We start from the raw sequence: 23,501 nt of genomic DNA on the forward strand, positions 1-23,501 counted from the left end.
CTCAGGAGTTGGTGATGGACAGGAAGGCCTGGCGTGCCGCAGTCCATGGGGTCGCAAAGAGTCTGACAAGACTGAGCGACTGAACTGATGAGCACCGTGCTTTGCACTTGTTCCGTTAATGTCTCTTGTGTTAAAGTGAAATGTCTGAAGAAAGATCTGAAAAAGAACACTTCTGGCCTATTTTCCAAGAAATGATCCTTGCCTGCTACCCCCTACTCGGGTATTTGATCCTGGCTGGTAGAATTCAAAGGAAGGAAGCCACAGTCATAACGTTTAATTCAAGAAAGTGCAAAAAAGTCTTCCCAGAAGTCCTTACCACACACCCACACACTTATTCCTAAACTGAAGTTCTGGGAACTCCCTGGGAGTCCAGTGGTTAGGGCTTGGCACTTTCACTGCCAGATGCCTGAAGTTCAATCCCTGGTCAGGGAACTAAGATCCTGTAAGTCGTGGGGCAAAAAAAAAAAAAAAAAAGGTACCTAAAGTTCTGCAAATGTGAGCTCACAGAAGGCAAGAGATATCCATGCTATAAGCAGGAATATGACTCATAGAGTCTTTGAATCTATATTTAATGAATGCCTGCTATAGCCAAGAATACATATTCAACACATTTATCAAGCATCCACTATGTTCCAGGCACTGCAGTGAGGCACTTCACATATAACACTCGTCCTAATAAGCCCTTTCCAGTGTAGAAATGATTGTTCTCTCTATTTTATAAAGAAACCAAGGGTTTACAAGGTTAAATAAGTTCTGCTATAGGTGATACAGAGAATGAGTCATGATTCAAACCCTGGATGCTGCAGACTGAGGGAGACCTCAAATGCTCTAGCCCACTTCTATGCATGCAACGTCAGGCTACATGACTACTTCTTAAAAATGAAATACTTGCTGTCTAGTTCCTTTTATGCAAAGCACAAAAAAAGCAAAATAATCCATAGCGATCTAGGTCAGGTTGGCCTCAGGGGACTATCACTTGGAGTGAGTATGAAGGAATCTGCTGGGATGCTGAATATATCTTGGTCTGGGTAATAGATAGGCATTGTTCAATTGCTAAGTCATGTCCGTCTCTGTGACCCCATGGACTGCAGCACTCCAGGCTTCCTTGTCCTTCACTGTCTCCTGGAGTTTGTTCAAACTCATGTCCATTAAGTCGCTGATGCTATCCATTTCATCCTCTGCTGCCCTCTTCTCCTCTTGCCTTCAATCTTTCCCAGCATCAGGGTCTTTTCCAATGAGTCAGCTCTTCGCATCAGGTGGCCAAAGTATTGGAACTTCAACTTCAGCATCAGTGCTTCCAGTGAACTTTCAGGGTTGATTTCCTTTAGGATTGACTGTTTTGATCTACTTGCTGTCCAAAGGACTCTCAAGTCTTCTCCAGCACCACAGTTCAAAAGCATCAATTCTTCAGCTCTCAGCCTTCTTTATGGTCCAACTCTCACATGCATACATGATCACTGGAAAAACCATAGCTTTGATTATACAGACTTTTGTTGGCAAAGTGATGTATCTGCTGTTTAATATGCTGTCCAGGTTACCATAGCTTTTTTTCCTAGGAGCAAGCATCTTCTAATTTCATGGCTGCAGTCACCATCCACAGTGATTTGGGAGCCCCAAAAAATAAAGTCTGCCTCTGTTTCCACTTTTTTCCCATTTATTTGCCATGAAATGATGGGACTGGATGCCATGCTGTTCGTTTTTTTGAATGTTGATTTTTTTTTTTTTAGAAACTCATTGAACACATTTTTATTGAGCACCTACTATGTACACCAGACACTGACCCAGATGCTGGTGGTACAAATACAGCAGAAGAGAAAACAGACAAAAACCTCACCCCTTACAGAGCTCCTGAAGCTTACATTCCTGTGAAATTAAGGCAAGAAAACTAATCCATGGAGAAAAGGACAAGTTATGAGCCAAAGAACAATTCCTCTGAGGAGTTACAAAGTGGATCCCTATTCTTGAAGTCAGAAAGAAACAATGAAGTCCCTACGGGGTCACTCAAAAAGACAGGGTCCTGCTGAGCTCCCTGACCCAAGTCTGAGAAAGTAAGGGCTCACATTCTCCCCTTTACTACAATCTAAGGATGGAGGTCAATGCACCGTGCTCTCTAGGAGGTCCACAAGGCCATGTAAGAGTCTTATCTCCAAACCAGAGGAAAGCAATGGTCGTGCAAATTTGTTTCAATCAAGACAAGAGTCTCTCAAATATGAAATTCAATGAAGATGAACAAAACTGCAAGTAATAAAAAAAAAGGACCATGAGACAAAAATTGTTTACAGTGTAATAATTGAGAACATAGAAGAGATTTTTGCCTAAGAAAATATTTAATCCTTAGCCCAAAAGTAATAAAATAGAAAATTACTATGAACTAGGGTGGCAATTTTAAATACACTCAGATAATTTTTACTTTAAATGTTCTGCTTTTCTAAAGTAAGACAAACTTGAAAGTATTTAGTCAAACTTGGTTTTTTGAAATGGTTTAATGTACAAGCCATTTCTTGATTGTCTCCTAATGATTTATTTAGTACTGTCTGGGCTCCTGCATCTTCATTGTTTAATCAGGCCCCAGCCTCTTAATATTCCACCACGCCTGGACTGGTCTGGACCCAGACGTGGAACAGAGTGACTCTTTTGATGTTTACATGTATCTGTGTGTCTCCATTCCAAAGTTAAGTGTACATGGTTTAGAATAACTTATTTTATAAGCACTCCACTTGGGAGACATATTGAGATTTAATGAAAGCCATATTCTCCTAGATAATGATGGTCTGTGTCAGTGTCTCACCTGAAAGGGAAATGTGGAAGCTCAGGGTTCATATGTTGGTTGTTCTGGTTTTTATTTGCTCGATTGTACCTGTAATCATATCATTCAGAAACCTAAAGTGCAGACGCATCTTGCTCCTAATGTGTCGTGTTGAATCCTACCTAACCCCTTTCCGCAGCTCCCCACTATGACTGCGTTCAAAAATACCTCTCTGTCTCCCCGCTGAGATGCCTACAATTTAGTGCCTCTTAATAAGCAGTGGTTCTACTGCTTGATTGTAAATTGCAGTTGTATTTCTAATGAGTAAAGGAACCAGTGGTATAACACTGTGAGGATTTCCTGCTCCTTACCTGGTTTTGCTTCCAGCTGTGTGAACATTTGGTTCTTGCTATATTGTATAGTAATAGCTTTCCAAACTAAAGATTCATGACTAATTTTTTTGGTATGGGTGATGCTGGATTAATCATTTGAAATGTTATTCTACTTTTACAGTAAAACCTTGTTAATTCCTCCTGGAATTGAAGATAATGACTTAAAGTTGAAGGGTTTGCTGAAGCAAATTAATTGTACATAAGGAAGCCTGATGGGTCTGAACTACTTAAATGCTCTTTAAAAATCACCCTTTTCCCACTTGATATGCATAGTTTCTAATCACTCTCATCAATTATATTAAAATACCTTCCATAAGGATCTTTATGTGGCCACACCTTTATTTAGATACACTGAATTTGCTCTTTATACCTGATAGATATACACACATATTTAATGGAGGATTTAAAATTTTTTTTCATTTATTAACATTTTTCACCTAATCAAACTTGCCTTGCCATAATGAATTTTTAATTAATGATGTTTTATTGTAGCTTATTTTTTTCTCAGTGCATCTTGCTGAGTCTGAGTCTTGCTGTAGTCTGTTTCCATTTTGGCTTTCAAATTGTTTCTTTCATTTACAGTCTCTTAAAGCCAATGAGCCCTGTTCTGTTTTGTGACAGCACAAAGACTTCTGGGAAATTTGTACAAGGAATGTTGAGTTTTAAGCCAGATTTTTCACTCTCCTGTTTCACCCTCATCAAGAGACAGGCATATATAGGTGTAATGCATCCATGCATGCATGCTAAGTCGCTTCAGTCATGTCCCACTCTGCAACCCCATGGACTGTATCCCACCAGGCTCCTCTGTCCATGCGATTCTTCCAGCAAGAATACTGGAGTGGTTTGCCATGCCCTCCTCCAGGGGATCTTCCCAACCCAGGCATCAAACCTGTGTCTCTTCTGTCTCTTGCATTGGTAGGGGGGTTCTTTACCACTAGCGCCACCTGGGAAGCCCATTCAGATGTAAAATTTCACTTGATACTTGTGTATCTTACAATATATAAGATAAACTTCAATGAGAAAAATGAAAAAGTCAAAAATAAAAATATGAAAATTAAACTGTAAAAAGATGAAACTCACTCAGGAACCACTGTTCCAGCATGGTAGCTTGCGAGCCTAGAGTTTACACAACCACAGGTAGCTAGCGAAGCACCCTTACTGACTATGACCAGCCAGCTAGAGTTCCCTTGGGGCCAGGAGTGCCCTGGGGCTTTGTAGGAGGTGTTTGACTGGACTGAGCTTATGTAGTAGGGTAACTAGAGGATCATGGGGTGGCCCGGGCACTGAGAGCCATGGATATGGTTCTCTCTGGCTATGGAAGGACAGAGTCCAGGAAACTGGGGGGAGTCATTTGACTCATGGTATCTGCTCCCTCCCCTCCAAAATGGGCTTCCCAGGTGGCACTAGCGGTAGAAAACCCAGCAGGTGATGCAAGAGACAGAAGAGATGCAGGTTCCATCTCTGGGTCTGGAAGATCCCCTGGAGGAGGAAATGGCAACCCTGCTCCACTGTCTTAGCCTGGAAAATCCCATGGACATAGGAGCCTGGAGGGCTACGGTCCATGGGGTCACAGAGAGTGGGACAAGACTGAAGTCACTTAGCATGCACACACTCCTCCAAGATAAGAAAGAGCTACAACTCTCTTTACTCAAGTGCAGGAAACTGCCCAAAGGTCCTTCCCCAGTTTCCCTCATTTCATAAACTGTGTATTGAGCATCTACCTTATGCCAGAACTGCTCTAAGTGCTGGGAATTCAGGAGTGAACAAAACTGACTGGTTCACTATAAACTCATGGAGCAGACAATAAGCAAGTAAAGAATTAAATAGAGATGGTAATTTCAAATAAGTGCTATAAAAAATAAAAGAAAAACAAGATGAAGTAGTAAAGAGTGTTGGGGTGAAGTTAATTTAGACCCTGAAAGAGGTGAAATGGGAGTATTCAGTCAGGGACCCTAATGAAAAGGACAGACAGGCTAAAATTTAGGTGCTAGGGGTTCGAAGCAGAGAAAGAAGCATGTTTTAAGGCCCTAAGGTTGAGATGAGTTTAAATAACAGCATATTCTCCTGACATAGAACCCCACTGGAGACCATGGGCTGTACAGAGGAGGAGCCCACACGGCACCTCCCCAGGCTCAATGCCAGGGCTGCCCAAGCCCCAGGAAATGCCGGCTCTGCAGAGTTACCAGAGCCCAGTTCTAGCCTTTCTCCAAGATCCACGATGGCACCACTGCCTCTTCCTCCTCACCCTATCAGCACCAAGGAATCCGGAAGCTTCCCTCCTGTGGGTTCTGTGCCCAGAGGAATAGATTGTGTTAGCCAAGAGTTTGTTCTTTGAGGTATCAGTATATGTGAAATGGGCTTCCCTCGTAGCTCAGCTGGCAAAGAACTTGCCTGCAATGCAGGAGACCCCGGTCTGATTCCTGGGTAAGGAAGATCCCCCGGGAAGGGATAGGCTACCCACTCCAGTATTCTTGGGCTTCCCTGGTGGCTCAGCTGATAGAGAATCCACCTGCAATGCAGGAGACCTGGGTTCAGTCCCTCGATTTGGAAGATCCCCTGGAGAAGGGAACGCCTGAAGAATTCTATGGACTGTATAGTCCATGGGGTTGCAAAGAATTGGACACGACTGAGCAACTTTCACTTCACATACATGAAATGGTACAAGACTCCGTGTAATTGTCAAGTGAAAGCTACAACCATATATACTATAAAATTTCACAGAGACCTGGGCCTCTGAATCGGAATAGACTGAGAATGCTTTGAAGAGGAAAACAGCCTTAAGCTTGACCAAGGGAGAGGAGAGAGAACCTTTGAAGTGGGAATAGAGGAAGACTCTGAGCTAGGTATGACCACAAAATGAGTAAGGTACATTGAGAGGCTATGAGCAGTGGATTCTATCGGTGTAGGAAAATAGCATGGAGGAACAATAGGAAATTCATCTGGAAAAGCAGAGTGAAGCCAGATGGCAGAGGGCCCTTAATGAAGTGCAAGGAGTTTGGATTTTATCACATGGAAAAATAAAGGACTGAGATGTGGTTTGGGGTTCAGGGCAGGCAGCCCTAAAATGTGCCACTTTGTTACATGGATTACTTTAAGTTGAAATTACTTCAGAAACAGCTAATACATGAAGGACATTCTGACCCTCCTTTGTCCCCTTGTGAGCAAGAAATAAATCTCCCATGTGAAAAGTACCCTTCCTGGAGCAAGAGAGAGGTATCCTTTATCACCAGAGACAGGGACTTCAAGGCCAAGAAGTTGTAGAAAAAGCCTTGTTACATCTTTACTAATTCACTATCCCAAGCCCAAACTTTTTTGTCTTGTCAGTTCTTCACAAATTTATTTTTCCTTTGTCTAAAAAGGATTAAAGAAATTGCCGGCTTTGGTCACTTCTTTAAATCTCCTATTCTATAAGCTCTTGCACATACAAATTAAATTTGGTTTTCTCCTACTAATCTGTCTTGTGTCAATTTAATTATTAGACCAGCCAGAAGAACCAAGAGGGACAGGGGGGAAATTCCCCCTCCTTGATAGGCTGAAAAAAGAAGAAAGAACTGGAAACTAGACACACTATAGAGGAGGTGGTTCTGTTATGGTAAGACGTGATGAATTCCTAGAATATCAAAGTCACTTTCATCTGGACCTGGCCGAGCTGATGGGCTTCCCAGGTGGCCCTAGTGGTAAAGAATCTGCCTGCCAATGCAAGAGATGGAAGAGTTGCAGGTTCGATCCCTGGGTCAAGAAGATCCCCTGAAAGAGGGCATGGCAATCCACTCCAGTATTCTTGTCTGGAGAATCCCATGGACAGAGGAGCCTGGCAGGCTATGGTCCATAGGGTTGCAAAGAGTCTGACACGACTGAAGCAACTTGGCATGCATGCATGCCAGCTGAGCTGTCTGTGCACCTGTCCAGGTCCAACAGAGGGAGCACTAGCAGTAATAAGGGAAAGGAAGGTCTGTTCTTCTAAACTTAAACCACTGGGTCCAAATAACTCTGCTTTGAAATTCATTTGCCTGAATGCAGAGAGGAGAGAGGCAACCTTCCTTCTTTGCCACTGATTATTGCACAGCTGTGGAACTGTGTGGGCTCAAGGCGGCCATCAAAAATAAACTCCTACGTCCCAATGTGCAACAGGAAAGGACATGTACCCAGGAGAGAAAGGAGGCCATGGGCCCAGCAGGATGACACGTGGTAAAAACAGCATTCCACAGTGACCAGCAGGCCCTGGGTTCATCTCACTCCCTGCAGCAAGTGGTCCAAGAAGAGTCCTCTCAGGGCCACTATCACAGAGAATGGATGGGGTGCAGAAATCCAAAATATGAAGAGGGAAGGCAAGTGGAGGGATGTTCAGAGATTTGGCAAAATAGAAGCAGAATCCTGAAAAGTTCAGAATACAAACCTGAAATGGCATGGAAGTCTTGGGGTGCAGGGGATGGGGGTGAAAAAAAAAGGTGAACAATTTTTCTAGTAGTCATGTATGGATGTGAGAGTTGGACCATATAGAAGGCTGAGCACCAAAGAACTGATGATTTTGAACTGTGGTTCAAAATCTTGAGAATCCCTTGGACAGCAAGGAGATCAAACCAGTCAATCTTAAAGGAAAACCAACCCTGAATATTCATTGAAAGGACTGATGTGGAAACTGAAGCTCCAATACTTTGGCCACCTGATGCGAAGAGCCGATTCATTGGAAAAGACCCTGATGCTGGGAAAGACTGAAGGTAAGAGGAGAAGGGGACGACAGAGGATGAGATGGTTGGATGGCATCACTGACTCAGTGGACGTGAGTTTGAGCAAGCACAGGGAGAGAGTGAAGGATAGGGAAGCCTGGCGTGCTGCAGTTCTTGGGGTCACAGAGTTGGACACAGCTTAGTGACTGAACAGCAACAATGGAGCAATTAGGTCCATGGTGCACACCCAGCCCACCTCTGAAGGAGAAGGCAGCTAAACCTTTTTTGGGAGAATCAGACAGGAGATGGTCTGTGTGAAGAGTTAAGGGACAAATAGACTACGGAAGATGGAGTCAAAGCCTGAGCATCAATGTGAAAACATCCCTCCCCATACTCTTTCCCCCCTTCTAGTGCTATTTGACTTTTTTTAAAATATAGGCAAAAACAAGGGAGAAAAGACAATCTCTTTAACAAGTGGTGCTGGGAAAACTGGTCAACCTCTTGTAAAAGAATGAAATTAGAACACTTTCTAATACCATTCACAAAAATAAACTCAAAATGGATTAAAGATCTAAACATTAGACCAGAAACTGTAAAATTCCTAGAGGAGAACATAGGCAAAACACTCTCTGACATAAATCACAGCAGGATCCTCTATGATCCACCTCCCAGAATATTGGAAATAAAAGCAAAAATAAACAAATGGGATCTAACTAAAATTAAAAGCTTCTGCACAACAAAGGAAACTATAAGCAAGGTGAAAAGACAGCCTTCGGAATGGGAGAAAATAATAGCAAATGAATCAACTGACAAACAACTAATCTCAAAAATATACAAGCAACTTATGCAGCTCAATTCCAGAAAAATAAACGACCCAATCAAAAAATGGGCCAAAGAACTAAATAGACATTTCTCCAAAGAAGACATACAGATGGCTAACAAACACATGAAAAGATGCTCAACATCACTCATTATCAGAGAAATGCAAATCAAAACCACAATGAGATATCATTTCACACCAGTCAGAATGGCTGCGATCCAAAAGTCTACAAGCAATAAATGCTGGAGAGGGTGTGGAGAAAAGGGAACCCTTTTACACTGTTGGTGGAAATGAAAACTAGTACAGCCACTATGGAGAACAGTGTGGAGATTCCTTAAAAAACTGGAAATAGAACTGCCTTATGACCCAGCAATCCCACTGCTGGGCATACACACCGAGGAAACCAGAACTGAAAGAGATACGTGTACCCCAATGTTCATCGCAGCACTATTTATAATAGCCAGGACATGGAAGCAACCTAGATATCCATCAGCAGACGAATGGATAAGAAAGCTGTGGTACATATACACAATGGAGTATTACTCAGCCATTAAAAGAATACATTTGAATCCGTTCTAACGAGGCGGATGAAACTGGAGCCGATTATACAGAGTGAAGTAAGCCAGAAAGAAAAACACCAATACAGTATACTAACACATATATATGGAATTTAGAAAGATGGTAATGATAACCCTGTATGCGAGACAGCAAAAGAGACACAGATGTATAGAACAGTCTTTTGGACTCTGTGAGAGAGGGAGAGGGTGGGATGATTTGGGAGAATGGCATTGAAACATGTATACGATCATGTAAGAAATGAATTGCCAGTCTCGGTTCGATACAGGATACAAGATACTTGGGGCTGGTGCACGGGGATGACCTAGAGAGATGATATGGGGAGAGAGGTAGGAGGGGGGTTCAGGACTGGGAACTCATGTACACCTGTGGTGGATTCATGTCAATGTATGGCAAAACCAATACAGTATTGTAAAGTAAAATAAAAAAAAAAATAATAATAATATAGGCAAAAATACAAATTAATTCCTTAAAAAAACATACTTTATGAAACTCTGAATCATATTGAAATAAAGTAACCATGCATGACTACAGCCTGCCAGCATGCCAGGCTTCTCAGTCCATGGGATTTTCCAGGCAAGAATACCAGAGTGGGTTGCCATTTCTTGTTCCAGGGAATCTTCCCAATCCAGGGATTGAACCCATGTCTCCTGCAAGTCTCCTGCATTGGCAGGAGGCTTCTTTTCCATCGAACTACCAGGGAAGTCCATCCTTCTTATACTTGCTTTTTTTTTTTTTTTTTCCAAGTACCTCTAGCTCAAAATAATGTTAATGTCAATATTAAGGCATATTTTGGGATGACATATTTGGTCTCCTTCAAAATCATGCTTAATGTTCCAGGTAAACCAAACAGGCATAAATGAACATAGAATCCTCTGCACCTCCATCCCTTGCCCCTTTAACAGAAGTTTTCATTCAGTCTGTGTCACTGAGGGGACCAAGTGGTGTGCCTGTGGTAGGTTTGGGTTTCATTTCTCTGAGCCTCAGGAGGTGGAGAACAGTTAAGGAAGTATGAATTTTTAGAAGCAGGGAGATATGATGCTTTGCATGCAAATTTAGCTGGTTCCATTTTCCTGGGTTGTGGTTCCTGGCAAAACTATTGGGAAATCTTTGTTCAGAAGTGATTTCTATTACTTTTAAGTAAATATAATTTCAAAAAAATTTACATTTGAGTAAAAGAGAAAGGAGAAATTTTATTTACAGCAAAATAGGATTGCAGTTGCTTCCAACAAGAGGGAAGCAAAACCTGCATGTATTTCTACAGGATGGCGATGGGAGTTGCTCCTTTCGCAAAAAATTCCTAGAGGGAATCTTTGGATATGAAAGGACTCCAGTTCCTGTTTCAAATCTGGGTCTAGAAACAGCGGATAATGCAAAAAGAAGGCCAGGGGGCTTCCCTTGTGCCTTCGTGGTAAAGAATTTGCCTGCCAATGCAGGAGACACAGGTTCAATCCCTGATCTGGGTAGATCCCGCTTAACTCAGATCAACCAAGCCCGGAAGCCACAACTACGGAGACCGCATGCCACCAAGTACTGACCCTTGCTCCCTAAACCTGAGCTCAGCAACAAGAGAAACCGCTACAATGAGAAGCGCTCACACTGCGGCTAGAGAGTAGCCTCTACTAACCACAACTAGAGAACAGTCCACACAGCAATGAGGACCCAGCCCAGCCACAACTAAGTAAATAAATTAAAATTTTAAAAAATAAAAAGAGGAGGCTAGGGACTAGGTGGTCCAGTGGTTAAGACTCTAATTTCCAGGGCAGGGAGCTTGGGTTCGAGCCCTTGTTGGAGATCTAAGATCCCACATGCCTGGTGGTGCCACCAAAAGAAAGAGAAGTCTAAGGAAATGAATTGAAATTGGAGTATCTGTAGGTAGACCAGAAAGGGAGACGGTTTGGGGAGCTGAGAGGAGAAGAAAAAGAGCTAGGGAAAGCACTCAGTAACCATGAAGGACCAGAACTTGAGGAAGAGAGGGCTATCGAGAAACTCCTAGAGACCTGCTAGAGAGTTTGGGGAAACTTTCAAATGGTTCCTCACACTTCATTGCACTGTTAATACCTTCCATTACTCATTCCTCCCAAAACTTCAGGAAAAGGTTTAAACAAGCAGCAGGATATTATTTTGAAACATGACCCACTGTGGCTCCAGTTCCCAGCACTTCCTCCCTCCTGACCCTCCCTCTCCCCCACCCCCACTTTCTCACTCCCATCATTCCACAAAGAGAAGAATGTCAGAGCAGAGCAAGGGGGTCGGATTCTTGGCTTTCAGCTTTCAAAATCTTAGGATTCCAGGCATAAATTATAGATTTAAAATAACACGTAATTAGTCACATTCTGACCTGTCTTCCCCTACTCCCACCGGAGATTCTCTCACTAGGGAAATGTCCTTCCCTAGTCTGTGAGAGAAGAGAAATGGAATGTCTTTAGTGCCTTTGAGAAGCAGTTGTTCTCTGTCCCCAGGCCAGCCCTGGGGGAAGATCCCCAGAGAGTTTGGGGATTGGGAGCAAAGCAAATCATTGCCTAGCTTTCCAGACGGGCACCCTCTCAGAGGTCCTTTGCACCCTCAGGGTGTGCATGGAAATGTCTATGTGACCTGTCAAGGATGGCAGGCCTAAGGCAGCCTCACTGAATCCTGGAAGCCCTCAGGGTGCTGTAGCACTCAGCAGGGTATCTTCCTCACTCACCAAGAGTAGCAAAGATGTGGCACCAACAGCCAGAAGATCCTGACAAAGAGATCTCACCAGCCTTGGTCTGAATAGAGTGGACAGAACAAAGAACATATCAACAAACGCCAAGATGAAGAGGTAAGAAGGACAAAAGCCGGACAGTATGATCTCTTTTTATTTTTTGACCATGCAACAGGGCATGTGGGATCTTAGTTCCCTGACCAGGGATCAAACTCACAAACCCTGCATTGGAAGTGCAGAGTCTTAACCGCTGGACCACCAAGGAAGTCCAAGTGAGGTCAATTTCTCTTTGTGAAAACCAAAAAAAAGTCTCAGATTCATGATGGATGAGTAATTAAGACATTTATAAAATGAAGTCTTTATATGGATCACTAATTTGCCTTGGTGACAATTCAAAAAAAGAGGTGCGTGTAAATATGTTATTACTGTTTGAACAAGTGCATAACCTCCCAAGGAGACTGCTATGGCAGACAGTACATATAGGTATCATCTTGCTTAGGTAAATTTTTTGGATTGCTCATAACTTAACATGCATCCTATGTTGCTATGCCTGTGGCATATGAAACCAATATGAAAATCTAATTCAAGCGTTCTCCTCTTTAGCTGGGGTCTGATGCAAGAGTTTACCTGGCTGGGTAACCGTCACATCCGTAGGGAGACTGTTCAGAAGCACCACGTGAACTATCGAATATAGGAACCAGTACATTAGTCACCGTGATTAGAAGGACAATCCAAGCTGTCAAGGTCTCTGCTGAAACAAGAACTCAACCCACCAACAGCCCTGTTAAAGACACTTAACCCAAGACCTAAATGATGCTTGTGTTGAGAAAACTCGAAAAAGAAAAAAAAAAAAAAAAAAAACTAAGAACAATCAGGCAACACTTTAGAATGCTGGAGTTCAGAATGTCTGACACTGGACCATCACAGAAACCAACAGCCTAGGGTCAAGATGACAATGCCACTTTACCTTACTCAGAACTGTGGTCTTTTCAAAGTACAGTCTCTTTAGTAAACATATTGTTCAAAAAAATCAGCTTATTACTTTCCATTTCAAAAATTCAACTATGATTAACCAAGTAAGACAAGTGTATAGCTTCTGGTGTCTCTGTTTTTTAAAAGGCCTACTTTTTAGTAACACTTTATATGGGACATGCTTATCCCTCAGTGACTTCTGCTAGATTATCAGGCCTAGACTGCAAGAACTAAATAGTTTTGCTCTTCCACAGTAGGGCCTAGGCTATTGTTAGTTTTATATCCCCAGTAATGCTGAACATGAAAAGTCATCTGTAAGTATGTATAAGTCATGTGTAAGTCCGACTAGGGTATAAAACCAATGAAAAAAACATGACCTGCACACAAAGGGACATAGAAAAGTGAAGAAATCAACACCATCATTTCTGTCTTATTTATTTTTGATGAAAAAACACGAATAAATACTTTTTCGCCCTATTTAAAAGGCTACTTTAGAAATAATGCAATTTGCAGCAACGTGGATGGACCGAGAGATTATCGAACTAAGTCAATCAGAAAGAGAAAGACAAATACCATAAGATATTGCTTATATGTGCAAAGAAAGAAGGATTAGAAGTGCACGAACTCTGTTATTGTCACTCAGAATTGATATGTGGGGGACTATATAGAGTGACAGAAAAATGCTGAAGAGCAGAGACCAGAGGCCAAAAGTAGTCTTGACCAGAAAAGGGCGGGGGCAAGTCATTTCAAATCTTTGACCCTCACTTCCTGTTCTGTCAAAGGTCAGATTTGATATTCCGTGTGATTCAAGACAACTGTGTAACCAATTTTAACAAATGGGCTGTTTATATTTTCAATTTTGTTTCTTTATTCTGCCAGCAAGTTTTATTTTGATTGTTCCTCTTTTTTTTTTAATGTTTTTGCCACTGAGTTACTTACATCCACAGTTAAACATTTCTTTTCTGTATCTGTTCATTCTCAGGCATCAGGTGTTAAAATAATAGAACTACAGACATAACCAGTTTTGTTGCATTTCACTTTATTGTGCTTTGCAGACATTGCATTTCTTACAAACTGAAGTGTGGGAATGCTGCATTGACCAAATCTATCGATGCCATTTTCCAGTAACATTTGTTCACTTCATGTCTTTGTGCCATGTTTTGGTAATTCTCACAATATTTCAAACCCTCCACCAGCAAAAACATTACAATTTATTGAAGGTTCAGATGGTTAGCATTTTTTTCTAGCAATAAAGTATTTTAAATTAAGGTATGTACTCTTTTAGATATAATGCTGCTGCTGCTGCTAAATCACTTCAGTCGTGTACAATTCTGTGTGACCCCATAGATGGCAGCCCACCAGGCTCCCCTGTCCCTGGGATTCTCCAGGCAAGAACACTGGAGTGGGTTGCCTTCCTTCTCCAATGCATGAAAGTGAAAAGTGAAAGGGAAGTCGCTCAGTCGGGTCCGACTCTTCACGACCCCATGGACTGCAGCCTACCAGGCTCCTCCGTCCATTGGATTTTCCAGGCAAGAGTACTGGAGTGGGGTGCCATCACCTTCTCCGAGATACAGTGCTATTTGCACACTTAATAGACTATGTATAATGTGAACATGCAACGCAGGAGACCCCAGTTCGATTCCTGGATCAGGAAGAGCCAGTGGAGAAGGGATAGGCTACCCACTCCAGTATTCTTGGACTTCCCTGGTGGCTCAGCTGGTAAAGACTCTGCCTGCAATGCTGGAGACCTGGGTTCGATCCTTGGGTTGGGAAGATCCCCTGGAGAAGGAAAAGGCTACCCACTCTAGTATTCTGGTCTGGAGAATTCCATGGACTGTATAGTCCGTGGGGTCACAAAGAGTCGTACACAACTGAGTGACTTTCTCTTGGTGTGAACATAACTTTTATATGCACTGGGAAACCAAAATATTCACATGACTTGCTTCACTGTGATATGCAATTTATTGCAGTGGTCTGGAACTGAACATGAAATATCTTTTGAGGTTGGCCTATCTTTCGATTTTGATGCAGTGCACACTATTTCTTGTTCCTTCTAAGTTGACAGCAGTTCACACCCTTAAGGAAGGACCCAAGCCGGAAGGATGCCCTCATAGCCGCAACAGGTGCAAAAGAGAACTGGACTGTTTCAGAGTAAGAGCAATGAACCGTCTCCAGAATAAGTACAGTACGGTGGTTAACCTTTTGAAACAATGAACCAAGCAGAGTAACACAAATACTAAACTGGGCTGTCTTCCAGGATGACCTTTCTTTAAGAATGTAAAGTAGGCAAAGATGTATCTGCTTCTGCAGCTGTCAATCTGAACAGAATCAGACCAACTCCCGCCTATGACACATGCCGTCTGGTTGGACAGGTGTGGAAGGTAGGCATTCTTAGCCAAGAAGAAGTAGGCTATTTTCACTTTGACTTGCCCTTCTTTGTGTGTACCCAAAATAGAGCTATTTATAAAATGTTCTGAAGTAAACGATTAATACAAGTGAGGAGCTTTCGAGGCACCCCCCTGAACACTGGTTCTGTTTCTTCTCTTGCAGCCATAAGAGCTGCAGCGACTGCCAGCAGGAGAACAAGAAGGAGGTCAGTGCAGGTGAGAGGAATGTGGAAATCGGAGCTCTGCCTCCCAAACTCCCCAGGGAATCCTCTCCTGGCCGTGGAGAAGAGCCCCACAGCCTCACCACTCTGCCACAGCTCCCGTGTGTCATCTTCAATACACAGCCAGGATTACTACCAACGTCATTATGGTGCTTGTTATTATTTTGTCTTTTTATTACTCTCAGGTGGGGGAAGCTGATATCCTGAGCTTAAATGTGGGACACCAGTGATCATGCGCACACCCTCATACTAAAGTAGGTTATCAAATTATTGAATAAACAAGGACGTGTTTCTCCTTAGTAAGGACCAATAAAATCAATAAATACTGAGTGGGTCCTATGAGCCAGATATTCTCAGCCATTCTGAGATAAAGGTTATTCATTCAAAAGATAATTAAAGTGACTGCTAATTGGGTATATGGCTTCTCTGTGGGATGATGAGAATGCCCTGGAGTTAGTGCTGATTTCTGTACAACTTTATGAATACACTAAAAACCGCTGAGCTGTATGCTCTAAAAGGGTGAATTTTATGGTATGCGAATTATACGGATCTCAATTTTTTTTAAGGTAATTAAGGAGTGGCTAGTATGTGCCAGAGACACTGTGCTAGGAACTGGGTAAAAAATATTTAACTCTTTGAGCCTCCTACTGTATGTTGGATACTATGCAAAGTCCTTTTACTGAATCTTCATAAGCTCCCTAGAAGGAGGGAGTATCAGTATCCCATTTTATAACTAAAGAAATGAATGTAAAGAGTCTTTTGCTTAAAATCAAAATTAGGTAGAATCACATGGAACTGCTATTTTGTAGACTACTTTTCTGTTCAAATGTCAGTTTCTTATAGCTGAATCTAATAAGTACCTCAGTCTGTCCAAGTTCATAATTACATACACCAGAAAACCACTCTAACAAGACTGCTAAGGCACTTCAGTCATGTCTGACTCTTTGCAACCCCATGGACTGTAGCCCACTAGGCTCCTCTGTCCATGGGGTTCTCCAGACAAGAACACTGGAGTGGCTTGCCATGCAGTCCTCCAGGGCTAATGAGATTAGGCATTTGTAAAGAACTACAAGACATTAAGGACCTAGTTCCCTGAATGACAGCGTGCTTCTATAGCGTGAGACCACAAAGACTTTGAGTTCCATCTGCTGGGTACCTAGCACCACTCATCCTGACCAACACACCAGGTCTACTGCACCGCAGAGCCTGTGCTGTTACTTGCTGGTAATATACCTCCTTCAGGTTGCTTAGGACTCAATGAGAGATCCGTGCACAGTGTATTAGAATACTAGAATCAAAGATAGAATAAGTCCCACAAGAGTGGAGCAAACAATGAATCATAGGATTAACTAAACACAGAGCACAAAAAAAAAAAAAAACCAGGGGCTTAACCAAAGAAGGGGCTTATTCTTCTCACAAAGCAAGAAGCCTAGAGGTAAGTAGATCAGGGCTAGAACACTCTCTCTATGATTCCATTAGGGACCCAAGGTAAGTCTACCTTTCCCCTCCACCATTCTTAGTATGTGGCATTCTGAGAAGATAAGTCCAAGGACAAAGGAGCATGCCAGATAAATCAACCGAAATTTCTCTTTTAAAGAACTTTCTCTGAAGTCCCTCCCAGAAATGACCACTGGCAAGAAGTATCCATGGCTGCTTGTAGCCTTGAGAGAGACCATGCAGTGTGCTTATTTTTAAGATAGTCACATTTACCACCGTATACAAAATCAGAGCTCTGTTTGTAATGGAAAGTGGAAAACGCACGCCTAACACAGTCTGCCTTATGAAGGAGGAAAGTTCAAAAGCCCATTAGGCAAGTTATTTGCCAAAGCCTATTACATGGGTCAGCCAGAATTTGAACCCAGGTTTGATTGCTCCTAAACCAGTACTTTTAACCCTCAGCTATGCTGATTCACAGTGTACATGGTCTAGAACACCATATGTACCATTTACTAAACTACAAGGATAGTGTATTGGTTCCCTGGTGCTGCTATAAAAAATAGGCATAAACTTAGTGGTTTAAAACACAGATTGGGACTTCCTTGGTGGTCAGTGGTTAAGAACCCACCTGTCAATGCAGGGGACACAGGTTTGATCCCTGGTCTGAGAAGATTCCACATGCCGTGTGGCAACTAAACCTGGGCACCACAACTATGAGCCTGTGCTCTACAACAAGAAAAGCCACCGCAATGAGAAGCCTGAGCCCCTGGCTGCAGCTAGAGCATAGCCCCCGCTCACCACAACTAGAGAAAACCCGCATACAGCAATGAAGACCCAGTGCAGCTAAAAATAAATACAAATTTAAAAACAAAATCACAGATGTCTTCTCTTATAGCTTCGGAGTCCAGAAGTCTGAAACCAGCCTCACTGAGCTAAAGTCAAAGTATTGATGGGGCAGCTCCCTTCTGCAGTCTCTGAGGGGAGAATCTGTTTCCTTGTTTCCCTCACATCTAGCTTCCGGAGGCTGCCCACATTCCTTGGCTCATAACTCCTGCTCAAATCACTCCAACCTCTGGCTTCCATCATTGCATCTCCTGCTTCTGTAGTCAAATTTCCCTCTGCCTCCCTTCTATCAGGACATCTGTGATCATCTTAGGAGCCCATCTGGATAATCCAGGATAAACTCCCATCTCAAGATCCTTAATCACATCTGCAAATCCCTTCTTTCACCACATAAGATAAAAGGCACAGGTTCCAGGGATTAGGACACGGCCATTATTTTGTTGTTCTTGTTCAGTTGCTAAGTCATTTCCATATCTTTGTGACCCCATGGACTGCAATACACCAGGCTCCTCTGTCTGTCACTCTCTCCCAGAGTTTGGTCAAATTCATGTCCATTGAGTCGGTGGTGCTATCCAACCATCTCATTCTCTGTTGCCCCCTTCTACTCTTGCCCTCAATCTTTCCCATCATCAGGGTCTTTTCCAATGAGTTGGCCAAAGTATTGGAGCTTCAACTTCACCATCAGTCCTTTCGATGAATATTCAGGGTTGATTTCATTTAGGATTGACGAGTTTGATCTCCTTGCAGTTCAAGGGCCATTATTTAACCTACCACAAATAGTAGTTAGAAATTAATGATGTGCCAAGAAAAAGAGGATGACAATGTTGGCAAGTACCTTAAATAAGGAGCAAACTGAGAACTACAGGGATTCAGAAGGGTCAAAAGAAAGATATTGCTTGGATAGTCAGAAAGAGCAGTATATAAATGATTTGGAAATGGAAAGACAGTACAGACAACTTAGAGAACCAAGTAAAATAATCCTGGACTAAGAATAGGCTGGGTGAGAGCTGGGAGGAAGAATGTGAGGCTAAGAGACCTTGTTAGGGTTTATTTCCAAAGCTGGAGAAAAGGAGGTTTGCAGTAACTCACAATCCTGGGGAATTTCACGTTTTGTATCCTCCTATGTCCTGCCAATGGCATGAGGCAGCTCCAGGCCCTTGTGAGGATTGGGCAATCTCAGGGTCAGGACTAGAATGAAACAAGAAAGGTGCCTGGGGCACTCTCAGGCTGGTGTTGCCCTGAACCTGAGCTTTCAGGACCCTGAGAGTGAGTGTCTCCATGAATTTTGTGCCCTAAGCAAACCACTTTCTCTTACTTTTAGTCTCAGCCCTAGAAGCTTCTAGATAAGCAAGGCTTCCTTAGGCTCTGAGGAGTACAGCAAGGCCTAAGCCATATCAATAAAGATATTGTAAGCAGTGTACTGTATCAAACTTCCTCCATCTTGACTCCTGACAGACACCTTTATTTCTGAGTCTAGACAATTTTAATGGAAGTGAAACAGGAGAGTAAAAAAGCTGGATTAAAACTCAACTTTCAAAAAACAAAGATCGTGGCATTCGGTCCCATCACTTCATGGCAAATAGATGGGGAAACAAAGGAAACAGTGACAGACTTCATTTTGTTGGGCCCCAAAATCACTGTAAATGGTGACTGCAGCTGTGAAATTAAAAGATGGCTTGCTCCTTGGAAGAAAAGCTATGACAAACCAAGAGAGCATATTAAAAAGCAGAGACATTACTTTGTCAACAAAGATCCATATAGTTAAAGCTATGGTTTTTTTCAGTAGCCATGTATGAATGTGAAGAGTTGGACCATAAAGAAGGCTGAGCACCGAAGAATTGATGCTTTTGAACTGTGGTGTTGAAGAAGACTCTTGAGAGTCCCTTAGACTACAAGGAGATCAGTCAGTCCTAAAGGATATCAACCCTGAATATTCATTGGAAAGACTGATGTTAAAGCTGATGCTTTGGCCACATGATGTGAAGGGCTGATTTATTAGAAAAGTCCCTGATACTGGGAAAGATTGAAGGCAAGAGAAGAAGGGGACAACAGAGGATGAGATGGTTGGATGGCATCACCGACTCGATGGCATCACCAACATGAGTTTGAGCAGGCTGCAGGAGTCGGTGATAGACAGGGAAGCCTGGTGTGCTGCAGTCCATGGAATAGCAAAGAATCGGACACGACTGAGCAACTGAACAGCAACAATAACAGTTTTGATGAGGCAAGGCATCCCTTCACCCAGGGGAGCCCTCAAACAAAAGCTGGATGTCTCTTGCCATTTGCTTTAAGTTCACATTCCTCAAATTTCAAGTGCCTTTAAAAAAAAGAAAGGTAAAAGGAAGCCCCAGCTTGATGGAGTCTTCCCTGCACTGGGGCCTGCAGGACCCTTGCACACATCTCTTTGGGGACCAAAGGAGGCATATAGGAAGCCTGGCCATTCACACACCCGTGTGACCTTGACCCCTTGGACTGTCTGTGCACATCTCATTGGTTGATTCAGGGGCAAAACAAAGCAAGCTGGAAAAGACAAGGGTTAAAGTTAGCAAAGTCTAAATGGGAGTATTTGTTTTTATTCCTTTTAAAAACGTGCCATGTCTCCTGAGGAGGCTGTCCTGGAGGAAGGAGAAGAGGGGCCAAGAATGCAGGAGAAAGAGAGAAGCCAGGGATGTTTGTAATTACACTCAAGTTCATGTTCCCCACAAGGGCCGGGAAGAGGGGCCCCTCTGAAGAATTTGTTCTTGGGAATGTTTTCTCAACCGTGACAGTGTTGATATGGGGCCAGATCATTCTTTGCTGTGGGGGCTGGGCACTGCCGAGTGTGTAGCAGCAACCCTGGTCTCCACTCACTGTGGCATCCCTCCCCCGGTCATGAGTGGCGCATTGCCAGGTGGCTTGGGGGTGAAGGAGACACAGGAGATGTGGGTTTGATCCCTGGATAGGGAAGATCCTGTGGAGAAGGAAATGGCAAACCATTCCAGTATTCCTGCCTAAAGAATCCCACGGACAGAGGAACCTGTCAAGCTACAGTTCATGGGGTCACAAAAGGCAGACAGGACTGAGTATACACACACACACAGAGTCACAAAAACCAAAACATGTCTCCAAACATTGCCAAATATCCCCCTGCGGTGGGGGGTGGTAAGATAGTCTCTGCTTGAGAATTCCACTTTTGGGGGGTTGCCAAGGCTTTGGTTGACTTAAGCAGAGTAACTTGTCATAGGACATTCCTGTGAATTCTGAATGAGAAGAAAGGAGATAGCATTCTTTCCATGACATATCACAGCATAGTAACTCATTCTAGTCATCCTAAAATGATATCTAAAAGACTATTACAACTGCTTATCTTTATATATTATATGAGATTTCTGACTTAGTAAGGAGGAAGGATGGAGAGGCCCTGCTATACCCTTCACAAAGACTTCCAAACACCACATCCCTCTCCGTCCACAAAACCTCACCCACAAATGTCCCCTCATCCTGTCCTTCTTGTCTGAAAAGTGATGTCAAGAGCTACAAGTAATTATCTTTTAAAATTTATAATTCAGGGAGTTTCAATGAAAATCATCAGATAGATGGCAATTTTTTAAAGTGCTGAATTATATATACATAGTTCAGCAAAGAAGTTCAGCAAAAAAAAAAAAATATATATATATATATATAGTTTGGCAAAGAAGATATATATAGTATTGGGCTTCCCTGGTGGCTCAGATGGTAAAGAATCTGCCTTCAATGCAGGAGACCTGGTTCAATCCCTGGGTCAGGAAGATCCCGTGAAGAAGGGAATGGCTACCCGCTCCAGTACTCTTGCCTGGAGAATCCCATGAACAGAGGAGCCTGGCAGGCTACCATCCTTGGGGTCACAAAGAATTGGACAGGATTGAGCAACTAAGCAAGCTAGTGCTAGTATGTTGCTATGGCAACCCACCTATAGGAGTTAGTTTTCTCTAGGTACCAAAGATAATAGTAAAATGGATGGTGTTGGTATAGCTTCAAGTGCTTCCACACAGTCATTTCACTGGATGCAGGAAAGTGATTAGTATCATGTCTTGTGCATCTGGCATCCATGATGGTATAGGGATAATGGTCCCTTAACTGTCTCTGTGACCAGAGAGGATGTGCAAGGAGAGAAACTGCCTGTCAGCCTATCCCTCTCTGCAGCCCTTATGTCCTGTCTCATGGCTTTCTAGGTAATCACATTGCTCAAAAGGAGGCCCTGGCCCACCAGGCCCACCTTCTCCCTCTGTCCCTGTTCTAGCCCAGTCCCCTCCCCTACTGACTCTATCTGCAGCTCCAGCTCTGCGGCTCTCTCCTCTCAGGAGCATCAATTTCAATTGCATTAAGCCAGCCTCTGAGCATCCGTATAGCACTTCCCCTGCTGCCTCCCATATAGCTGGCCTGGTGATGAGCTCTGGTAGAGAACAGACATGGGCTGTTGTTGCCTTGACTATCTACCCCATGAATAAGTCTGGGAGGGGAGCTGCTATATGGCAGATTCCCCACAAGAGTGGGAGAAACAAACAGCGTCAGAAGGATGAATAGACAGAAAGCTATAATGGGGGAAAGGACACAGTTTTTTTTAAAAAGGTTCTTTCAAAGCAGGCTGCTATAAAGGTTCCTGGTACTGTTTAAACTGGGCTGTCACTGTGCACTGTATTTCCTCCCATGCCTCCTGTTGGTTTTTCCTGCAAGCTTATCCTCAATGAGATCAGGCCTGAGAGCAAAGCCACCCCCACCAGCTATAAATATCCTCGCTGACACCAAATTATAGAAAGGCCATGTATGTTTGGACTTGATGGTAGTTGTGTTAGGGTTCTCCAAAGGAAACAGAATCAATAGTGTGTGTGTGTGTGTGTGTGTGTGTGTGTGTGTGTGTGTGTGGAGAGAGAGAGAGCGGGAGGGAGGGAGAGAGGGTGTAGTGAGAGAAAGAGAGATTGATTTATTTTAAGGAATTGGCACACAGGATTGTAGGGGATGGCAGGTCTGAAATCTGCAAAGCAAGCTAGAGACCCAGGGAAGAGCTGATACTGCGGTCTTGAGTACAAAGGCAGACTGCAAGCAGAATCCCCTCTTCCTTGGGGAATTTCTGTCTTTGCCCTTAAGGCCTTCAGCTGATTGGATGAGGCCCACCCACATTATGGAGAGTAATCTGATGCTCTCAAAGTCAACCAATTTAAACATTAATCACATCTTTTAAAATGCCTTTACAACAACATCTAAACTGGTGTTTCATCTAGACATGACCTATTTAGGTTTACACATAAGACTGAACATCAGGGCACTCCTAAATTCCTACCTAGTGGAACAGGACTAGATTCAATGGGACTTGAATCAGAGCTGAAGTACAGGCAACTGTTTCTAGAGAGTCTCTCTGAAATGGTCTGGGTATGGGGAGCCTGCAGATTAATGAGAGCTTCTGCCTTCTACATGCCTTCTCCACTGCCATCTTGTTCAAGGCTGCTCTTGACTGCTTGCTGGTCTTTATCACTCAGTCAAAGTCAGGAGGGTGAGCTTCAGCCTTCAAGCTGGGTCTAGTCCAAAAATTACTGCAGTGCTAATGCAAGAAGCCTCATGCCTTCTCCACTGCCATCTTGTTCAAAGCTGCCATTCCCTTCTCCAGGGGATTTTCCCAACCCAGGGACAGAACCTGGGTGTTCTGCATTGCAGGCAGATTCTTTACTGTCTGAGCCACGAGGGAAGCCCACACGGTAATCTAGGAATGGTCTCTTCCAGCTCTGAGATTCTGATTTC

The 23,501-nt window shown here is 43.2% G+C and overlaps 1 protein-coding gene across 3 annotated transcripts in view; it reads right to left on the reverse strand.

Moving 5' to 3' along the window:
- SUB1 (SUB1 regulator of transcription) overlaps nucleotides 1–23,501 on the reverse strand; it is a 57,738-nt gene that overhangs the window by 18,533 nt on the left and 15,704 nt on the right. The gene's annotated exons all lie outside the window — the stretch shown is intronic.

Source organism: Ovis aries, chromosome 16, assembly GCF_016772045.2.
Source record: "Ovis aries strain OAR_USU_Benz2616 breed Rambouillet chromosome 16, ARS-UI_Ramb_v3.0, whole genome shotgun sequence".
Lineage (NCBI taxonomy): Eukaryota > Metazoa > Chordata > Mammalia > Artiodactyla > Bovidae > Ovis > Ovis aries.